Genomic DNA, 21,503 nt, shown 5'->3' on the forward strand with positions numbered 1-21,503 from the left:
TAAGGACTACCAACCTGACCGCTGGACCAGAGTCCTGCTAGTCTTTTTGCTCATCTCTACTCTTCATTTACTTTACAGCAATGTCCATTGGAGAAATCAAATTGTCACATTCAGTTTTTAATGCAAAAGAAATGTAGTAAGCGTGGCAAAAATCAGCACAAAAGGGAATCTTCAGATACTTTGGGATGACTGCAATTTTGAGTTGTTGAACACTTTGGAAAACTGAATTTTTCTTTTGACAACAGATACTGTTAATTTTTTCTACTCACCACTTTTTCCAAATGTTTCCAATCTTCAGAACTTGTTAGAAATGATTAAATTCCACCAGAAAAGAAAGCAACATAATGCAAGAACCACATCCCAGCGCTGATATTAAGTAATAGTATATGCGTGTGGCTTTTATTACTGGAGTGATTGTCAGCATAAAGGCTTCCTTTTTCTATGTCCCGTTTTTTCCAAGTTCAATAATAATAATCTTCATAGTCCACGGACAGCCTATAAAATGTGAAACAATGCAGTAGATCAGCCTGACTGTATTTGGATTATCCGGGCATTTAGAAACAACCACAACCCACCCCCGAAAAAAAAAAAAATTAGAAAGCGGGACCACACAGGGAGTCTTACTTCCTGATACCATCTGCCACAACATTGCAAAGCTCTGCACAAACTGACAACTTCTTGCAGAGCCTGAACACGTCAAATGAATCAATCAATCAAGAAGGGGAAAAAAATCTTATGAAACTTAATCACGAAGGGTCGTGTTAGGGAGTGGGAAACAGATTAAATTACCATGGTATTAGATACGGGAAATGATTCCTGTCAAAACCATCTTTACTGCAATTATAATATGTTAATTATGTATTTCATTAAGTAAGTGGATTAGAGTCTGCACAGATGAAATCACACTGAAGGCTTTGAATCATTGCTAAGCCGTGTGGGAGGACTTGTGAATGAAACTTGCATAGTTTTTGAAAAAAAATTTTTTTTTATTTGAAACATGGTATACTCCCCCTCCACCTCCTTCATGATGATCCACCTCTTACTCTTAGGATAATCTCATCACAGCATTACATTTAACCATTGCCACAATTATTATATGTAGTGGGCAGAGCTTGGTAGGATTGAGGCGTGCTTAAAACTAATGGGGGCATGGCATCATATTTAATGGGCGCTGCTCTGAGTGGTTACGAACTTGTCTACAGTAACAAAAAAAACCAGGGTTTTCAATTATAAATTTTGGTTTATTTAGTAAGGCTAAACTGGCAATAGGGTGTCAGAATTCCTGTTGTCTTTCTACAGTTTGACCACTAATGGCTGCTATTGTTCACCTTTAATAATTATGCTGCAATCCTACTCTTTACCACTGGAGGCTGCTGTTGTGTTCCACAATTGCCCTTTACTAAGATGACAGACTCTGAACCTGTCGGATCCATCTTGTTTCCTGTTTGGGCCTACTTAAAGCCACATGGATTTCTCACTCATTGCTTGACTATTGTGTCTAGCTGTTAGCTTAATTCCAGTTCAGATCCTGAACATTCTTTCCCAGACTGTTCTCATTCATCTACGGATTGTTCCCTACAACTCCTTTGTTATATCCAAGTACATCTATAACTGCTTGCTGTTCCTGCTCGTGCTCCTTCGGCCACTGGTTTCCAGCAGTACTACGCCAGTATCGTAACATAGATATACCGTAATTGTCAGGCAAATTATCTTTCTGGTGGATGCCATCATCCTCTCATTCCTCCTTCACCCATAAAGATTCCACTTTATTCCTTCAACATAGTCACAAATGTCACCAATTATCTACTTATTTAATACATTTTTTTGTTCATATTTTTTCTAATTCAAAAGTTTTATTGTTTTTTCATAAAGGAAAATCGTGAACAAACAATAATTCGGAATCAAGAGAAAAGAAAGTTCAAAACCATAAAACGGGTTATTTAACAAACACAAAACTAAGATACATAAAGAGCGTCAATAACAAAACTCTCACACATTTGAAACTATATATAGAAGTATAAATGCAAACTGAAAGATAGAAAAGTATAAGGGAGAAGGGGAGTCAAGATGGACCAAGGAGACCAGGGAGACTTATCAGTTCAATAGTCAACCTGTGGCATACAATAGGAGGAGAAAGACCGACCTAACCAAAAGTCGGAGATGTTTTATTATCTGGTAAATGATGTTTTGTTCATATTTTATGTATCCATTAGTCACTTTATTTTTGAAGCACCAAACTTGGCACTAGTGTACAACTATACCAGCATCTGCCTATTTGTGACTTAGGATTTTTTAAGTCTGCAATTTGGGAGGTTTTGAGAATTCAGTGCTGCTTTATGCTGGTCAATTTAAGTGATAATGTTACAGACTTTTGTTCAGAAAACCTAAAGAATTAAAGTATATATACAGTCAGGGCCAAAAGTTTTTAGAACGACACACATTTTGGCTTTCACATTTTGCTGTTTCGGTGTTTTTTTTTATCTTTTAATCAGATGTTTCTATGCTTACTGAAGTATAATTATAAACATTTCATGGAAGACCATTTCCGGTGACTACCTCTTGAAGCTCATCAAGAGAATGCCAAGAGTGTGCAAAGCAGTCATCAAAGCAAAAAGTGGCTACTTTGAAGAACCTAGAATATAAGATATATTTTCAGTTGTTTTACACTTTTTGGTTAAGTATATAATTCCACATGTGTTAATTCATAGTTTTGATGCCTTCAGTGTGAATGTACAATTTTCATAGTCATGAAAATACAGAAAAATCTTTAAATGAGAAGGTGTGTCCAAACTTTTGGTCTGTACTGTATATGGACTGTGCTACAGTTTATCTTTTGTTTTGTTGTTTTGCTAAGTAAGGCTGTGTTTATTTTGCTGGAGTGCAGAGCTTTATGCTGTTAATAAAGCCTGCAAAGATAACCCAGGTTCCTGAATCTACTTCCGGAAGTGGCCGAGCGAGTCGTCCTACTACAGTTGGTGTGAGAGTGCTGGCAAGATTCCAGGAACAACCAACCAACCAGAGAAATCCGACAGCATGGAGGACCTGCTTAAACATCTGTTGCAGGCACAGCAGCTGCAACAAACGCAGCACCAGCAGCAGCTACAGCAACAGCAGGCACAGTACCAGCAACAGCACCTGCAGAGCCAGCAGAGCATGCATGCAGCAGCAGCACCAGGAGACGACCAAATTGTTGCAGCAACAGATCCAGTTGCAGCAAAAGGCGCAGCACCAGCAGGAGCAGCAGTAGCAGATTCAGCTTCTGGCGGACGTCATCCAGGGCAGGGCAGCTGCCCCACCCCCAGGACCGACTGATGACTCCCACGTCAGGAAGGTGGTAAGATGGGCCATGCAGACAATGACCCCCGGGAATGATGTAGAAGCATTTCTGACTGTCTTTGAGAGGGTGGCTGATAGGGAGAAACTTACACCAGAACAGTGGGCAGATGTTCTGGCGCCATATTTGTCGGGTGAACCCCAAAAGGCATATTAAGACTTGGCACTGCAGGATGCCATGAAATACACCAAGCTAAAGACAGAGATCTTAGCACGCCTGGGAGTGAATATAGCAGCGAGATCCCAACGAGTCCATCACTGGGCATAAGCCAGCGACAAACCCCCTCGCTCGCAGATGTTTGACCTACTGCATCTCGTTCAGAAGTGGTATCAGCCAGAGTCCTCCACTCCAGCCAAGATGGTCGAGCGGTTGGTGATTGATAGATTTGTGCACTCCCTTCCCAAGTTGATACAGACTTGGATTGCCCAGGGCGATCCCCAGAACGCAGATGACTTCATCAGCCTGGTAGAAAGGTACCAGGTGGTGGAGAAATCCCTTGGGAAACCGGATATAGTCACTTCTCCGTACTGGGATACCCAAAAGTTGGCGGGTTCACCATGGAAGGGGTCTAGAGCCACCACTGGGGGGCGTCCCACTCCCACTGAAGGTACCACAAGGACTGTTGTTAATGATATAGTCTGTTGGCGGTGTCACAACCCTGGACACGTAACCGCCCGGTGTCATATGTCCCCTGAACCCATGGACTGCAGCCTAGGAAGACGGGGTTCCTATTATGCTTATCCAGCAGTGCAGACTGTCGACCCAGCGAGGGGCCGCAGGAATGTGCCATATCCATTAACTCCTTTAAAGCCCAGGGCGTACTAATACGTATCTGCGCCCTGGGACTTAAGAGCCTGATATGTATTAGTACGCCATGTTGATTTTGCCCGCACACAAGCTGTGCGGGCGCACTCGCCGCTGTGTGTGAGCTAATTGTGACATCTGACACCCAGTGCTATGTGCTGGGAGCGGTCCCGCACCGCGTCCGGCACATTAACCCCCGCAATGCTGCGATCAAAGTCGATCGCAGCATTGCGGAGGTAAGCACTGATACTCACCTCTTCCCCGCTGTCCCACACTGTCTGAGGCCGGGTTCTGTGGGTGTCATGGTGACCCGGATGTTGTCATGACAACATTCGGGTCACCAGACAGCAGGAAGATACTTTGATCATGCACAGTGCATGACCAAAGTGTCTTCCGCATTTGCAGTGCTGACAGACTGTATAGCACAGGGATGGTGCTCCATCTCTATGCTATACAGGCGATCAGATTTAAAGAAAAGTGAAAAAGTGAAAGTCCAATAGCGGGACAAAGTATAAAAGTAAAAAAAAGTGTTAATAAATGAAAAAAAAATTTAAAAAAAATCCACCAAAAATAAAAATATAATGTACCCATCAATAAATATTATTCTGAAAAAAAAAAAACAACAATAAAAGTACATATTTGGTATCGCCGCGTCCGGAACGACCTGACCTATAAAACTGTCCCACTGGTTAACCCCTTTAATGAACACTGTAAAAAATAAAAAAAAGAAGCAAAAAACTATGCTTTATCATCATACCACCAAACAAAAAATGGAATAAAATGCGATCAAAAAACAAATATAAATAAAAATGGTACTGCTGAAAACGTCATCTTGTCTCGCAAAAAACAAGCCGCCATACAGCTCCATCTGCCGAAAAAGAAAAAAGTTATAGCTCTCAGAATAAAGCGATGCAAAAAAATATTTTTTCCTATAAAATACCTTTTATTGTGTAAAAGCGCCAAAACATAGAAAAATGATATAAATATGGTACCGCTGTAAACGTACTGACCCGAAGAATAAAGCTACTTTATCAATTTTACCACACGCGGAACAGCATGAAAAAAATTTAAAAAAAACAATTCCTGAATTGTTGCTTTTTGTTTATTCTGCCTCCCAAAAATCGGAATAGAAAGCGATCAAAAAATGTCATATGACTGAAAATTGTACCAATAAAAACGTCAATGCATCCCGCAAAAAACAAGCCGTCACATGACTCTGTCTGCCAAAATATAGAAAAATTATAGCTCTCAAAATATGGCGATGCAAAAACTAGATTTTGCAAAAAAATGCGTCTTTTAGTGAGTGACAGCTGTCAATCATAAAGACCCGATATGATTCTGGTATCGCTGTAATCGCACCGACCCGAAGAATAAAATCGTCTAATCACTTATACCGCATGAGGAACGGCGTAAATAATAAACTCTAGGGTTAGGGTTGTGCTAGAGTTAGGGTTGTGCTAGGGTTGGGGTTAGGGTTAGGGTTGTGCTAGGGTTGGGGTTAGGGTTGTGCTAGGGTTAGGGTTGGGGTTGTATTAGGGTTGGGGTTGTATTAATGTTGTGCTAGGGTTAGGGTTAGGTTTGGGCTAGGGTTAGGGTTGGGCTAGGGTTGGGGTTGGGGTTAGCATTAGGGTTGGGGTTAGGATTAGGGTTGGGTTGGAGTTAGGGTTATGGTTAGGGTTGGGCTAGGGTTGGGGTTGAGGTTAGCATTAGGGTTGGGCTAGGGTTAGTGTTGGGGTTAGGATTAGGGTTGGGCTAGGGTTAGGGTTAGGCTAGGGTTAGGGTTGGGGTTGTATTAACGTTGTGCTAGGGTTAGGTTTGGGCTAGGGTTAGGGTTGGGTTAGGGTTGGGCTAGGGTTGGTGTTGGGGTCGGGGTTAGGATTAGGGTTGGGCTAGAGTTAGGGTTGGTGTTAGGGTTGGGCTAGGGTTGGGGTTAGCATTAGGGTTGGGCTAGGGTTAGTGTTGGGGCTGGGGTTAGGATTAGGGTTGGGCTAGGGTTAGGGTTGGGCTAGGGTTAGGGTTGGGGTTGTGCAAGGGTTGGGGTTGTATTAGGATTGTGCTAGGATTAGGTTTGGGCTAGGGTTAGGGTTCGGCTATGGTTAGGGTTAGGCTAGGGTTAGGGTTGGGCTAGGGTTAGGGTTGTGGTTGTATTATGGTTGTAGCTAGGGTTAGGATTGGGCTAGGGCTAGGGTTGGGTTAGGGTTAGGGTTGGGTTAGGGTTGAGGTTGGGGCTAGGTTTGGGATTGTATTAGGGTTGTGCTGCGGTTAGGGCTGTTCTAGGGTTAGGGTTGTGCTAGTGTTAGGGTTGTGCTAGGGTTAGGGTTGGGCTAGGGTTAGGGTTGGGATTAGAATTAGGGTTGGGCTAGGATTAGCGTTGGGGTTAGGGTTGGTCTAGGGTTGGGTTTGTATTAGGGTTAGGGTTAGGGTTGCATTAGGGTTGGGATTTTTTTCGAAAGTAAAAAAAAAAAAAAAAAGATGATGATATGGCAACTAGTGTTGAGCGCAAGTGCTCACTACTTAAGTTTGCATCGGGTGCTCGGGTATGCACTGAGTATCGCGGGTGCTCGAGTGACATGCTCGAGGCTCAGCCCCATATGCTTCGGGGTCAAAAAAACCTTGCGGGGATTGCCTGCCATGCACGAGCGATAACACGCATGGTTTTTTTTGGCTGTTTAATAACCGTGAAACATTCGGGCGGGGACTCGAGCATGTCACTCGAGCACGCGCGATACATGGTGCATACCTGAGTACCCAATGCAAGCTCAAGTAGAGAGCACTTGCGCTCAAGACTAATGACAACTTATTCGATATGATGACCTTATGTTATCAAATTCTGTGTCGTACCTCTGGGTTCAAAATGTTCACTATACCCCTTGATAAAATTCTTGAGGGGTGTAGTTTCCAAAATGGGGTCACTTGTGGGGGGTTTTCACTATTTAGGCACATCAGGGGCTCTCCAAACGCGACATGGCGTCCGCTCTCAATTCCAGCCAATTTTGGGTTAAAAAAGTCACACACTGCTCCTTCCCTTCTGAACTCTGCCGTGTGCCCAAACACTGTATTTTCCCCACATATGGGGTATTGGCGCACTCAGGAGTCCATTTTCTCCTCTTACCCTTGTGAAAATAAAAAAATTGGGGCTAAAACATCATTTTTGCGGAAAAAGTTTGATTTTTTTATTTTACTTTGGGGTTCAGGGTGCTTGCCACACATCTAGATAAGTTCCCTGAGGGGTCTAGTTTCCAAAATGGTGTCACTTGTGGGGGTTTTCCACTGTTTAGGCACATCAGGGGCTCCCCAAACGCAACATGGCATCCGCTAATTATTCAAGCAAATTTTACAATCAAAAAGTCAAATGGCGCTCCTTCCCTTCCGAACCCTGCCATGCACCCAAACAGTGGTTTTCCCCCACATATTGGGTATCTGCTTACTCAGGAGAAATTGCACAACAAACTGCATTGTGCAATTTATCCTGTTACCCTTATTAAAATGCAAAATTGGGGGCTGAAAAACATTTTTGTGGGAAAAAAGTGAAAATTTTATTTTTACAGCTCAATGTAATAAACTTCTGTGAAGCACCTTGGGGTTCAAGGTGCTCACCACACATCTATATAAGTTCCCTGAGGGGTCTAGTCTCCAAAATGGTGTCACTTATAGGGGGGTTCCACTGTTTAGGCACATCAGGGGCTCCCGAAACGCAACATGGCGTCCACTAATTATTCAAGCAAATTTTACATTCAAAAAGTCTAATGGCGCTCCTTCCCTTCCGAACCCTGCCGTGCGCCCAAACAGTGGTTTTTACCCACATATGGGGCATCTGCGTGCTCAGGGGAAATTGCACAACAAATTTTGGGGTCCATTTTTTCCTTTTACCCCTGCTAAAATAAAAACAAATGGGTCTAAAGTAACATTTTTGTGAAAAAAGTTAAATGTTAATTTTTTTCTTCCACATTCCACAAAATCCTGTGAAACACCTGAAGGGTTAATAAACTTTTTGTTTGTGGTTTTGAGCACCTTGAGGGGTGCAGTTTTTATAATGGTGTCAATTTTGGGTATTTTCTGTCATAAAGACCCCTCAAAGTGACTTCAAATTTGATGTTGTCCCTAAAAAAATGTTTTTTAAATTTTGTTGGAAAAATAAGAAGTCGCTGGTCAACTTTTAACCCTTATAGCTCCCTAATAAAAAAAAAATTGGTTCCAAAATTGGGCTGATGTAAAGTAGGCATGTGGTAAATGTTGTTTATTAACTATTTTGTGTGACATATCTCTCTGATTTAAGGGCATAAAAATTAAAATTTAGAAAATTGCGAAATTTTCAAAATTTTCGCTAAATTTCCATTTTTTTCACATATAAACGCAAGTGATATGAAATAAATTTTACCACAATCATGAAGTACAATATGTCACGAAAAAACAATCTCAGAATCAGGGGGGATCCGTTGAAGTGTTCCAGAGTAATTACCTCATAGGCTGTGTGCACACGATGCGTTTTTTAAGCGTTTCCGCTGCGGCAAAAACGCTGCAGAAACGCTTAAAAAATGCATGGTAGAAGGGCAGCAATGTTCCCCAATGATAATCCGCATGTGCTGTGCACATGCTGCGGAAATTTCCGCTGCGGATTATCATTGCGGAAAAAAATGCAGCACTACCAATTATTTTGCAGAAGCGCTGCGTTTTCGCCGCCATTGACTTGCATTGGAACGCATGGATTCCGCATCACTGTATATGTAGATGCGCATTCCATGTGGTCCAATGTGCGGATGGTACCCAGGTGTGGAGGAGAGGAGACTCTCTTCCGGACCCAGGTACCATAGAACCTGTGAAAAAAAGAATAAAATAAAAAATAAATGTTATATTTACTTTCTGACGGCCCCCGGTGCGCTCGTCCTCCCATGCTGGCTGCTAGCGATAGACTGAAGGACCTGCGCTGATGTCCTAGTCATGTGACGGGTCACGCGATGCTGACATCGGCAGGTCCTTCAGTGTACCGCGATCTGTCGGCAGCCAGGACGCAGCGAAGCAAGACTGTGGGGGCCATCAGAAGGTAAGTATAGATTTATTTTTTTATTTTTAACCATTCTTTAGGTCACACTATATAAATCCATGCCGTTTGCATGGATTTATATAGTGTGACCAAGTTGACAAGCACTTTCCAAGTGATGCTAAAATCACTTGGAAAGTGCTTGTCAACCCGCATGCGGAAATGCATGTGAAGAACGCTTCACATCCGCATGTCCCTTGCATTAAAAACGCATGTACAATCCGCATGCGTTTTTCCTGCCAGGGGAGATGCAGAAACGCTCAGGAAAAATCCGGAGCATTTCTGCATTGTGGGCACATAGCCTTAAAGTGACAGTGGTCAGAATTGTAAAAATTGGCCTGGTCATTAACGTGCAAACCACTTTGGGTAGTAAAGGGGTTAATGGAGTAAAGGTGCTTGGACTGTTGGACTCTGGGAGTCTGATGATCTTAATCAGAGCTACCATTCCCCACCAGTTGATCCCTTCCAAAACTGTGGGTGTTCGGTGCATCCTTGACGACGCCAAGGACTATCCCGTGGCCACCATGACAGTGGCAACAGACTGTGGTGCCACTCCCACGAGGTCGTGGTGGTTAAGGACCTGATGCATCCCGTCATACTGGGCCGTGATTTTTATTTATTTTGGGACTTGTGGGGAAAGGCAACCTGACTAAGTAGCATGGGGAAAAGCCAGGTCCCTGGAGAAGAACCCCCGACGAAGTCTCAAGTGGATGAGTTCCCACTTTGCGTCCTTGCCAGCGATGAGGGCGAGACGGTGTCCGAGGAGGCCGACCTCCCTGAGTTAGATGTGTCTGGAGAGAACTTTGGGACTGTTCAAGTTCGGGACCTGACCTTAAAGGGGGTGTTTGACCAGGTTACTGTATGTAATGGGGTTGCCCAAGAGCCGGGGGCCGATAACAGGTTCCCCCACTTTTCAGTTCAGGGGGAGTTGCTGTATCGGGTGGCTAAACTAAGGGGCGGTGAGACAGTGGAACAGCTGTTAGTGTAGGGACCATACCGACGGAGGGTACTGGATATGGCACATTCACATATTCTGGGGGGACACCTAGGGGTGGAAGAAACTCAGGAGAGAATAGTGAGGAGGTTTTATTGGCCAGGATGTTACCGGGAGATCTTAAACTATTGTAGGTCCTGCGCCACCTGCCAGATAACCGCGCCCACCTCCCACTTCCATAGTTCCACTACCTGTGATAGAAGTTCCCTTTGAGAGGATTGCCATGGACCTCGTGGGCACTTTAGTTAAATCGGCCCGGGGCCACCAATATATCTTGGTCATCATGGACTATGCGACCCGGTACCCCAAAGCGGTACCCTTAAGGAACTCGTCCAGTAGGAGCATAGCTCCAGAACTTGTCTACATCTTTGCCAGGACTGGCCTGCCGAAGGAAATCCTGACGGAAAAAGGAACCCCATTCATGAGCAAGGTGATGAAGGAGCTGTGTAAAGTGCTTCGAATTACCCATCTGTGAACCTCCATTTACCATCCGCAGACCAATGGTCTGGTGGAGCACTTTAATAAGACTCTGAAGGCAATGCTCAACAAGGTCTTTGAGACTGGAACTACCTGCTCTCGTTTCTACTGTTTTCCGTCAGGGAAGTTACCCAAGCCTCCACTGGCTTCTCTCCGTTTGAACTTCTATATGGCCGGCATCCAAGGGGTCTCCTAGATATCGCCAAGGAAACCTGGAAGGCCAAGGTCACCCCCCACCGGAGCATCATCGAACATGTCGCCCAGTTACAGGAGAGAATGGTGAAAGTGATGCCCATCGTGAAGGAACATTTCCTCCAGGCGCAGGAAGCCCAGGCGAAAGTGTATAACCGGTCGGCAAGGCTGAGACAGTTGCAGCCTGGAGATCGCGTTCTGGTTCTCATTCCCACTGTCAAAAGTAAATTACTGGCCAAATGGCAAGGCCCGTATGAGATGGTGGAGAAACTCAGTGAAGTGAACTACCGAGTCCACCAGCCTGGCCGAAGAAAGCTGCACCAAGTATATCATGTGAACTTGCCCAAGCCGTGGCGGGATGGGAACCGGTGGAAACTCCTTGCCTGGGAGCCGCTCCTGAAGGCAAGGTGGAAGAGGTCACTATAGCAGAGACTCTATCGCAGGCCCAGAAGCAACAATGTCGAGAACTACTACAGAAAAATCGGGAGTTGTTCTCAGAGTTGCCGGGGCATAGTCAGGTAGTAGAGCATGACGTACTGGCAGAGCCACATGTAAGAGTGAATCTGAAGCCATACCGGATTTCGGAAGCACGCCGGAAGGTGATCTCCGACGAGGTAAAGAGGATGCTAGACCTCGGGGTGATAGAGGATTCAAAGAGTGGGTGGTCGAGCCCAATCGTCCTTATGTGACAAAACCCAACGGAGAGTGAAGGTTTTGTAATGACTACCGCCGGCTGAATGAGGTGTCCAAGTGTGACGCGTACCCGATGCTCCGCGTCGACAAACTCATCGAGAGGCTTGGACCGGCAAGGCACAACACCACTCTTGACCTGACGAAGGGCTACTGGCAGATCCCCATGTCCCAGACGGCCAAGGAGAAGACTGCTTTCTCGACACCTGATGGGTGCTTTCAATATACTCGGATGCTGTTCGAACTACAGGGGGCCCCAGCCACCTTCCAGGGGACTATGGATCGGATCCTAGCTCCACATAAGAAGTATGCCACAGCCTATCTTGATGACATTGTAGTCTTTAGCCCAAACTGGGTTAGTCATCTACCTAAGCTACAAGGCGTTTAGGATGCTCTAAGGAAGGTGGGATTTACTATAAATCCGAAAAAATGTGCTGTCGGAAAAGGGGAGGCTAAGTACTTGGGCTATGTCGTTGGAAGAGGCGAAATAAAGCTGAGCGTAAATAAAGTGGAGGCAATCCAGAGCTGGCCGAAACCGCTCTCCATGAAGCAAGTGAGAGCGTTCCTGGGAATAGTGGGATATTACCGGCGGTTTATCCCAAATTTTGCCATGATGGCCGCGCCACTGACGGATCTCCTAAAAGGCACCAGATCAACCATGGTGAAGTGGACGGAGGAAACTGAGAAAGCGTTTCAACTGTTGATGTCAGCACTGTGTAAAGAGACGGTCCTGGTCACACCAGACTTCAAGAAACAGTTTGTGGTCCAGACCGATGCTTCAGAGGTTGGTCTAGGAGCCGTACTCTCTAAGAGATAAATGTGGAAGAGCATCCCATTCTCTATCTGAGCCAGAAGCTTTCGTCCTGTGAGAAAAACTACGCAATAGTAGAAAAGGAGTGTTTAGCCATAAAGTGGGCTGTAGATACACTAAGATACTATCTACTAGGTCTGGTGTCAGACCATGCCCCGTTGAGATGGTTGAGGGAAAAGAGGGGTAAAAATGCGAGGGTAACTAGATGGTTCCTAGCTCTTCAGGACTTCAACTTTCACGTAGAGCATAGGCCTGGAAAGTTACATGGGAATGCTGATGCCCTTTCTTGAATTCCCTGTCTGGTGTCGGAAGGTGCCCAAACCCCCGGCTTTGGGCAGAGGGGGAATATGTGACAAAGTCACTGGCATGATTTAAGAGGGGAGGTATGTGTCACACAGGTTGCTAGCCTGTGTGAACTGAAGCCAATAAACTTTCTGCCAGCATGTTATATGCTGGAGGGTTAACTCACTTAAAGGGCGTGGTTTTAGGGGAATGACATAGAGATGGGAGGGACGTCATTCCCCATACCTCCACATCAGGGTGTGGCTGAGCAACTTTAAATGTTCAGTCCTGTTTTTTTTCTCTGTGTTGTGTTTGGAGAGGCAAGGTCTCCAGACTGGACAGTCATAGCTCAGGAGGGAGATGAAGGCTCGACATAACCTGTGTTGGCGAACCGCACACACATATATGGACTGTGCTACAGTTTATCTTTTGTTTTGCTATTTTGCAAAGTAAGGCTGTGTTTATTTTGCTGAGTGCAGAGCTTTATGCTGTTAATAAATCCTGCAAAGAAAACCCGTGTTTATGAGTCTACTTCCGGAAGTGGCCGAGCGAGTCGTCTTACCACACTACTATAATATTGCCTCCTATGTACAAGAAAATAACTACTATAATACTGCCCCCTATGTACAGGAATATAACTACTATAATACTGCCCCCTACATACAAGAATATAACTACTATAGTACTGCCCCTATGTACAAGAATATAGCCACTATAATGGTGCTCCTATGTATAAGAATATAGCTACTATAATACTGCCCCCTATGTACAATAATATAACTACTATAATACTGCTCATATGCACAGGAATATAACTACTATAATACTGCCCCTATGTACAAGAATATAACTATGATAGTACTTCCCCCTATGTACAAAAATAAAACTACTACAATACTGCTCCCTATGTACAAGAATATAACTATTATAATACTGCTCTTAAGTGGAAGAATATAACTGCTATAATACTGCCCCTATGTACAAGAATATAACTACTATAATACTGCTTCTATATACAAGAATATAACTACTATAATACTGCCCCCTATGTACAAGAATATAACTACTATAATACCGCCCCTATGTACAAGAATATAAGTACTATAATACTGCCCCTATGTACTAGAATATAATTACTATAATATTGCTGCTATGTACAAGAATATAACTACTATAATACTGCTCCTATGTACAAGATTATAACTACTATAATACTGATCCTACGTACAAGAATATAACTACTATAATACTGCACCGATGTACAAGAATATAACTACTATAATACTGCTCCTATGTACTAGAATATAACTACTATAATACTGCTCCTATGTACAAGAATATAACTACTATAATACTAACCCTATGTACAAGAATATAACTACTATAATACTGCCCCTATGTACTAGAATATAATTACTATAATACTGCTGCTATGTACAAGAATATAACTACTATAATACTGATCCTACGTACAAGAATATAACTACTATAATACTGCACCGATGTACAAGAATATAACTACTATAATACTGCTCCTATGTACTAGAATATAACTACTATAATACTGCTCCTATGTACAAGAATATAACTACTATAATACTAACCCTATGTACAAGAATATAACTACTATAATACTGCCCCTATGTACTAGAATATAATTACTATAACACTGCTGCTATGTACAAGAATATAACTACTATAATACTGCTCCTATATACAAGAATATAACTACTATAATACTAATCCTACGTACAAGAATATAACTACTATAATACTGCCCCGATGTACAAGAATATAACTACTATAATACTTCTCCTATGTACAAGAATATAACTACTATAATATTGCCGCATATGTACAAGAATATAACTACTATAATACTGCTCCCTATGTACAAGAATATAACTACTATAATACTGCTCCCGATGTACAAGAATATAACTATTATAATACTGCCCCCTATGTCCAAGAATACAACTACTATAATACTGCCCCTATGTATAACAATATAAATACTATAATATTGCTCCCTATGTACAAGAATATAACTACTATAATACTGCTTCTATATACAAGAATATAACTACTATAATACTGCCCCCTATGTACAAGAATATAACTACTATAATACCGCCCCTATGTACAAGAATATAAGTACTATAATACTGCCCCTATGTACTAGAATATAATTACTATAATATTGCTGCTATGTACAAGAATATAACTACTATAATACTGCTCCTATGTACAAGATTATAACTACTATAATACTGATCCTACGTACAAGAATATAACTACTATAATACTGCACCGATGTACAAGAATATAACTACTATAATACTGCTCCTATGTACTAGAATATAACTACTATAATACTGCTCCTATGTACAAGAATATAACTACTATAATACTAACCCTATGTACAAGAATATAACTACTATAATACTGCCCCTATGTACTAGAATATAATTACTATAATACTGCTGCTATGTACAAGAATATAACTACTATAATACTGATCCTACGTACAAGAATATAACTACTATAATACTGCACCGATGTACAAGAATATAACTACTATAATACTGCTCCTATGTACTAGAATATAACTACTATAATACTGCTCCTATGTACAAGAATATAACTACTATAATACTAACCCTATGTACAAGAATATAACTACTATAATACTGCCCCTATGTACTAGAATATAATTACTATAACACTGCTGCTATGTACAAGAATATAACTACTATAATACTGCTCCTATATACAAGAATATAACTACTATAATACTAATCCTACGTACAAGAATATAACTACTATAATACTGCCCCGATGTACAAGAATATAACTACTATAATACTTCTCCTATGTACAAGAATATAACTACTATAATATTGCCGCATATGTACAAGAATATAACTACTATAATACTGCTCCCTATGTACAAGAATATAACTACTATAATACTGCTCCCGATGTACAAGAATATAACTATTATAATACTGCCCCCTATGTCCAAGAATACAACTACTATAATACTGCCCCTATGTATAACAATATAAATACTATAATATTGCTCCCTATGTACAAGAATATAACTACTGTAATACTGCTCCTATGTACAAGAATATAACTACTATAATACTGCCCCCTATGTACAAGAATATAACTACTATAATACTGCTCCAATGTACAAGAATATAACTACTATAATACTGCTCCTATGTACAAGAATATAACTACTATAATACTACTCCTATGTACAAGAATATAACTACTATAATACTGCTCCTATGTGCAAGAATATAACTCCTATAATACTGCTCCCTATGTTCAAGAATATAGCTACTATAATACTGCCCCTATGTACAAGAAAATAACTACTATAATACTGCCCCCTATGTACAAGAATATAACTACTATAATACTGCTCCAATGTACAAGAATATAACTACTATAATACTGCTCCTATATACAAGAATATAACTACTATAATACTGCACCCTATGTACAAGAATATAACTACTATAATACTGCCCCCTATGTACAAGAATATAACTACTATAATACTACTCCTATGTACAAGAATATAACTACTATAATACTGCTCCAATGTACAAGAATATAACTACTATAATACTGCTCCAATGTACAAGAATATAACTACTATAATACTGCTCCTATGTACAACAATATAACTACTATAATACTGCCCCTATGTACAAGAATATAACTACTATAATACTGCCCCCTATGTACAAGAATATAACTACTATAATACTGCCCCTATATACAAGAATATAACTACTATAATACTGCTCCTATGTACAAGAATATAACTACTATAATACAGCTCCTATGTACAAGAATATAACTACTGTAAGGTGACTGCCGGACAGGTCGTGGACAGGAGGTATGTGTCCCCGATGTGCCAAGCTTCGGTGATGTAGGACCCGGAAAAGAGGGCTCCAGCACAGATAGTGCTGAGAGGAATTTAATTAGCCCGGATTACAGGGCCGGGTTTTATGAGCAGCTGAATCAGCTGGGGGGGAAACAGCTGCTCACTTACCTCCAGTCTAGGTCTTGGAAGGCTGATTTAAGACAGCTGCGCCTGTCTCAGGCTGTCTGTGTTTGTTTGGCAAGGTGAGCAGACCTTGCATGTGGTCTTTAGACTCTGCAGGAGGCAGAGAAAAGCACCTTGTTTAAACGGCTGAAGCCGTGCTGCATAGACTTGTTATTTTGAAGCTTTGTTCTGTTATTCCTTTTGGTGCCAGGAAAAGGCTGTTACTTTTGTTTTTTTTAACTGGTGTATGGACACTAAATAAACCACCAGTTTGTTTTAACCCGTGGACTGCATCACTGTGTGAACCCGTGCCTACCTCCAACGCGGCTCAGTGAGTACAAATCCCTACAATTGGTGCTAGAAGCAAGAGCACAGATCCCAAGCGGCAGTGTGACTGCTACAAGAAGACTTATATGTCCTGGGTGAAGTTTGCCATAAGCCAGCAAGTGTCGCCGGATAAAATGGAAGACCTGCTCAAACATATGTTGCAGGCACAGCAGGCACAACAAGTGCAGCACCAGCAACAGCAGGCTCAGCAGGCGCAGTTCCAGCAGCAGTACCTGCAGAGCCAGCAGAGCCAGCAGAACATACAGCAGCAGCAATGGGAGCAGCAGCAGGAAACAAATAAACTTCTGATGCAGCAGATCCAACAGCAGCAAAGGCAAATGGAAATCTGGGCAGAGCAGATCCGTGGCAGGACGACCATCACATCCTCAGATCCAGGTGATGACTCACATGTCAGGAAGACGGTAAGAAGAGAATTACAAAAAATGACCCCGGGTGATGACGTTGAGGCGTTCCTGACTGTCTTTGAGAGGGTGGCAGAGCGGGAGAAATTGCCTCCAGAGCAGTGGGCGGAGCTACTGGTGCCATATTTGACAGGCGAGCCGCAGAAGGCCTATTATGACTTGGCCTTGCAGGATGCAAAAGAGTACTCTAAGTTGAAAACTGAGATTTTGGCATGCTTGGGAGAGACTCTGACTGTCAGGGCGCAACGGTTGCACCACTGGGCCTATTGCAGTGACAAACCTCCCCGGTCCCAGATGTTCGACCTCCTACACCTGGTCCAAAAGTGGTTGCAACCTGAATCTTCCTCCCCAGCACAGATGGTGGAGAAGGTCATTATGTACAGGTTTATACACTCTCTCCCGAAGTCAGTGAAATCCTGGGTTGCCCAGGGAGATCCCCATAATGCCGATGACTTGGTGGGGTTGGTGGAAAGATACCAGGCGGTTGAGAGTCCGTTGGGAAAACAAGGGGTCTCAATATTGGGGTTCCCAAAAGGCGGCGGACATCCAAAAGAAGGAAGCTAGTGCCACACCTGGGGGGCGTCCTAGAGTTCAGGAGGGGTCTGAGTTGCTGCCCAAGGTCCCACCCCATAATATAGTATGTTGGAGATGTCATACCCCTGGCCATATTGCCGCCCAGTGTCCCATAAACTCTGAGCCAATGGACTGCAACATGGGCCGGCGTTGCTCTTATTTTGCCTACCCCGCCTGCAGCACGGTTCCTCAAAATGGCGAGGGCCCTCAGGCATGCTCAGTGTCAGTAAACGGGGTACAAGTCTCTGGACTATTGGACTCAGGAAGTTTGGTGACCCTGATAAGGGCCACACTCCCTCATCGGCTGGTTCCTGGGAAGGTGGTGGGTGTCCGGTGTAAACACGGACTGTGGCACCACATTACATGAAGTGGCGGTCGTTAAGGACCTATTGCATCCCATAATAATTGGATGTGACTTTGCATTATTCTGGAAAATGTGGAGGAAAGTGGGGACGTCTGATTGCTCGGACGACAGCCAGATCACCCCTAAGGAAACTGACCTGCAGAACATGGTAGATGAGTTTCCCATGTGTGTGTTTGTGGGCGATGAGGATGAGGTAGCATCCCCTGAGGCCAATATCCCTGAGCTGGAGGTGTCCAAGGGAAACTTTGGAACTGCCCAATTCAGGGATTTAACTCTGAAATGGGCCTTTGAAAATGTTACTGTGTTAAATGGGGCGCCTCAGGAACCGGGGACTGACACTCGGTTCCCTCATTTTGCTGTGAAAGGGGATTTGCTGTACAGGGTTACCAAGCCAAGGGGTAAGGTAATAGAATAGTTGCTGGTGCCAGGGCCCTATAGACGCAGGGTGTTAGACATGGCTCATTCTCATGTGTTGGGTGGTCACCTGGGTGCAGACAAGACTCAAGAACGGATCCTCCAGAGATTCTTCTGGCCAGGTTGCTATAGAAAAATAAAGAGTTATTGTCGTTCCTGCCCCACATGCCAGATAACCTCCCAGGTGGCCCACTTCTGCGGTCCCATAGTGCCCCTACCAGTCATCGAGGTTCCATTCGAACGCATAGCAATGGATCTAGTGGGGCCTCTGGTCAAGTCTGCCCGAAGGCATCAGTATATCCTGGTGGTATTAGATTATGCTACATGGCATCCGGAGGCCGTACCACTACGAAACTCCTCCGCCAGGTGTATAGCCCGGGAGTTAGTCCACATGTTTTCAAGAACGGGGTTGCCTAAGGAGATCCTAACTGACCAAGGAACTCCATTTATGTCGAAGGTCATGAGGGAATTGTGCAAGACATTGCAGATTGCACAACTGAGAACCTCCGTGTACCATCCCCAGACGGACAGACTGGTCGAGAGGTTTAACAAAACCTTGAAAGCAATGTTGAGGAAAGCAGTGGAAAAGGATGGCCGAGACTGGGACTGTCTGCTTCCTTATCTGTTGTTCGCCATCAGGGAAGTTCCCCAAGCTTCCACAGGTTTCTCCCCGTTTGAACTACTCTATGGACGACACCCTCGAGGACTCCTGGATGTGGCGAAACAGTCCTGGGAAGCTGAGACCACTCCCTATAGGAGCGTGGTGGAGCACGTTGCCCAGATGCAAGAGAGGATTGCCCATGTGATGCCTATTGTGAAGGAGCACCTCATCAAGGCACAAGAGGCACAGTCCAGGGTGTATAATAGGTCGGCCTGGGTGAGATCGTTCAACCCAGGAGATCGAGTGCTTGTGCTAGTGCCCACAGTGGAGAGCAAGTTCATGGCCAAGTGGCAGGGCCCCTATGAGGTGGTAGAGAAAGTGGGGGAAGTCAACTATAAAATCCACCAACCAGGGAAGAGAAAGCCCTACCAAATTTACCATGTAAACTTGATTAAGCCATGGCAAGATAGAGAACCCGCGGAAGTTCCCTGTTTAGTGGCTGAGGCTAAGGCCGATGTGAAAGAGGTCCAGGTGGCAGAGTCACTGTCACGTGCCCAAAAGCAACAGTGCAAAGAGTTGTTACAGCAAAATAAAGACCTGTTTTCGGAGTTGCCAGGACTCACTCAGGTCATAGAGCATGAGGTTCTTACAGAGCTTCATGTTCGCGTCAATCTAAAACCACAAATAAATAAGGTCGAGGCGATCTTGAACTGGCCACAACCCCTCTCGAAGAAGCAGGTCAGGGCATTTCTAGGCATTGTGGGCAACTATCGAAGATTTGTCCCTAACTTTGCCCTGATAGCAGCCCCTCTGACGGATCTTCTGAAAGGGACGAAGTCAGCTATGGCCAAGTGGTCCCCAGAAGCAGAAGCGGCCTTCCAGGAATTGAAACTGGTCCTCTGTAAACAGCCAGTCTTGGTGGCGCCCAACTTCTCCAAGGAGTTTGTGGTCCAGACGGATGCATCGGATGTCGGGCTGGGAGCAGTATTGTCCCAGGAGATTAACGGAGAAGAACACCCTGTAATATACCTCAGTCGGAAGCTCTCCACTTGTGAGAAGAACTACTCCATTGTAGAAAAAGAATGTTTGGCCATTAAGTGGGCGTTAGACACTCTGAGGTATTACCTGTTAGGTAGAAGGTTCAGGTTAGTGTCAGACCATGACCCACTGAGGTGCATGCGAGAAAAGAAGGGGAACAATGCCAGAGTGACTAGGTGGTTCCTGGCTCTACAAGACTTTAGCTTCCGGGTAGAGCATAGGCCTGGGAAACAACATGGGAATGCTGATGCCTTGTCAAGGGTTTATTGTATGGTGACAGAAGGTGCCAAGCCCCCCGGATTTGGGCAGAGGGGGGGTATGTAAGGTGACTGCCGGACAGGTCGTGGACGGGAGGTATGTGTCCCCGATGTGCCAAGCTTCGGTGATGTAGGACCCGGAAAAGAAGGCTCCAGCACACATAGTGCTGAGAGGAATTTAATTAGCCCGGATTACAGGGACGGGTTTTACGAGCAGCTGAAAGAGCTGGGGGGGAAACAGCTGCTCACTTACCTCCAGTCCAGGTCTTAGAAGGCTGATTTAAGACAGCTGCGCCTGTCTCAGGCTGTCTGTGTTTGTTTGGCAAGGTGAGCAGACCTTGCATGTGGTCTTTAGACTCTGCAGGAGGCAGAGAAAAGCACCTTGTTTAAACGGCTGAGGCCGTGCTGCATGGACTTGTTATTTTGAAGCTTTGTTCTGTTATTCCTTTTGGTGCCAGGAAAAGGCTGTTACTTTTGCTTTTTTAAACTGGTGTATGGACACTAAATAAACCACCAGTTAGTTTGAACCCGTGGACTGCATCACTGTGTGAACCCGTGCCTACCTCCAACGCGGCTCAGTGAGTACAAATCCCTACACTACTATAATACTGCCCCCTATGTACAAGAATATAACTACTATAATACTGCTCCTATGTACAAGAATATAACTACTATAATACTGCTCCCTATGTACAAGAATATAACTACTATAATACTGCTCCTATGTACAAGAATATAACTACTATAATACTGCTCCTATGTACAAGAATATAACTACTATAATACTGTTCCTATGTACAAGAATATAACTACTAT

At 43.7% G+C, this 21,503-nt stretch overlaps 2 long non-coding RNA genes across 2 annotated transcripts in view; one reads left to right on the forward strand and one right to left on the reverse strand.

Moving 5' to 3' along the window:
* The window catches only part of LOC141175741 (uncharacterized), a 165,686-nt gene extending 148,810 nt beyond the window's left edge, over positions 1 to 16,876 (reverse strand). The window contains exons 1-2 of the long non-coding RNA XR_012253051.1: positions 16,698 to 16,876; positions 270 to 495 (exon numbers count right to left, since the gene is read on the reverse strand). This is a non-coding gene — a long non-coding RNA (uncharacterized lncRNA). The remainder of the gene's footprint in view (positions 1 to 269; positions 496 to 16,697) is intronic.
* The window catches only part of LOC141175740 (uncharacterized), a 288,283-nt gene continuing 269,813 nt past the window's right edge, over positions 3,034 to 21,503 (forward strand). Inside the window, exon 1 of the long non-coding RNA XR_012253049.1 lies at positions 3,034 to 3,334. This is a non-coding gene — a long non-coding RNA (uncharacterized lncRNA). The remainder of the gene's footprint in view (positions 3,335 to 21,503) is intronic.

The sequence above is a fragment of the Phyllobates terribilis genome, unplaced genomic scaffold, assembly GCF_046119375.1.
Source record: "Phyllobates terribilis strain yellow unplaced genomic scaffold, ASM4611937v1 Scaffold_14__1_contigs__length_39327217, whole genome shotgun sequence".
NCBI lineage: Eukaryota > Metazoa > Chordata > Amphibia > Anura > Dendrobatidae > Phyllobates > Phyllobates terribilis.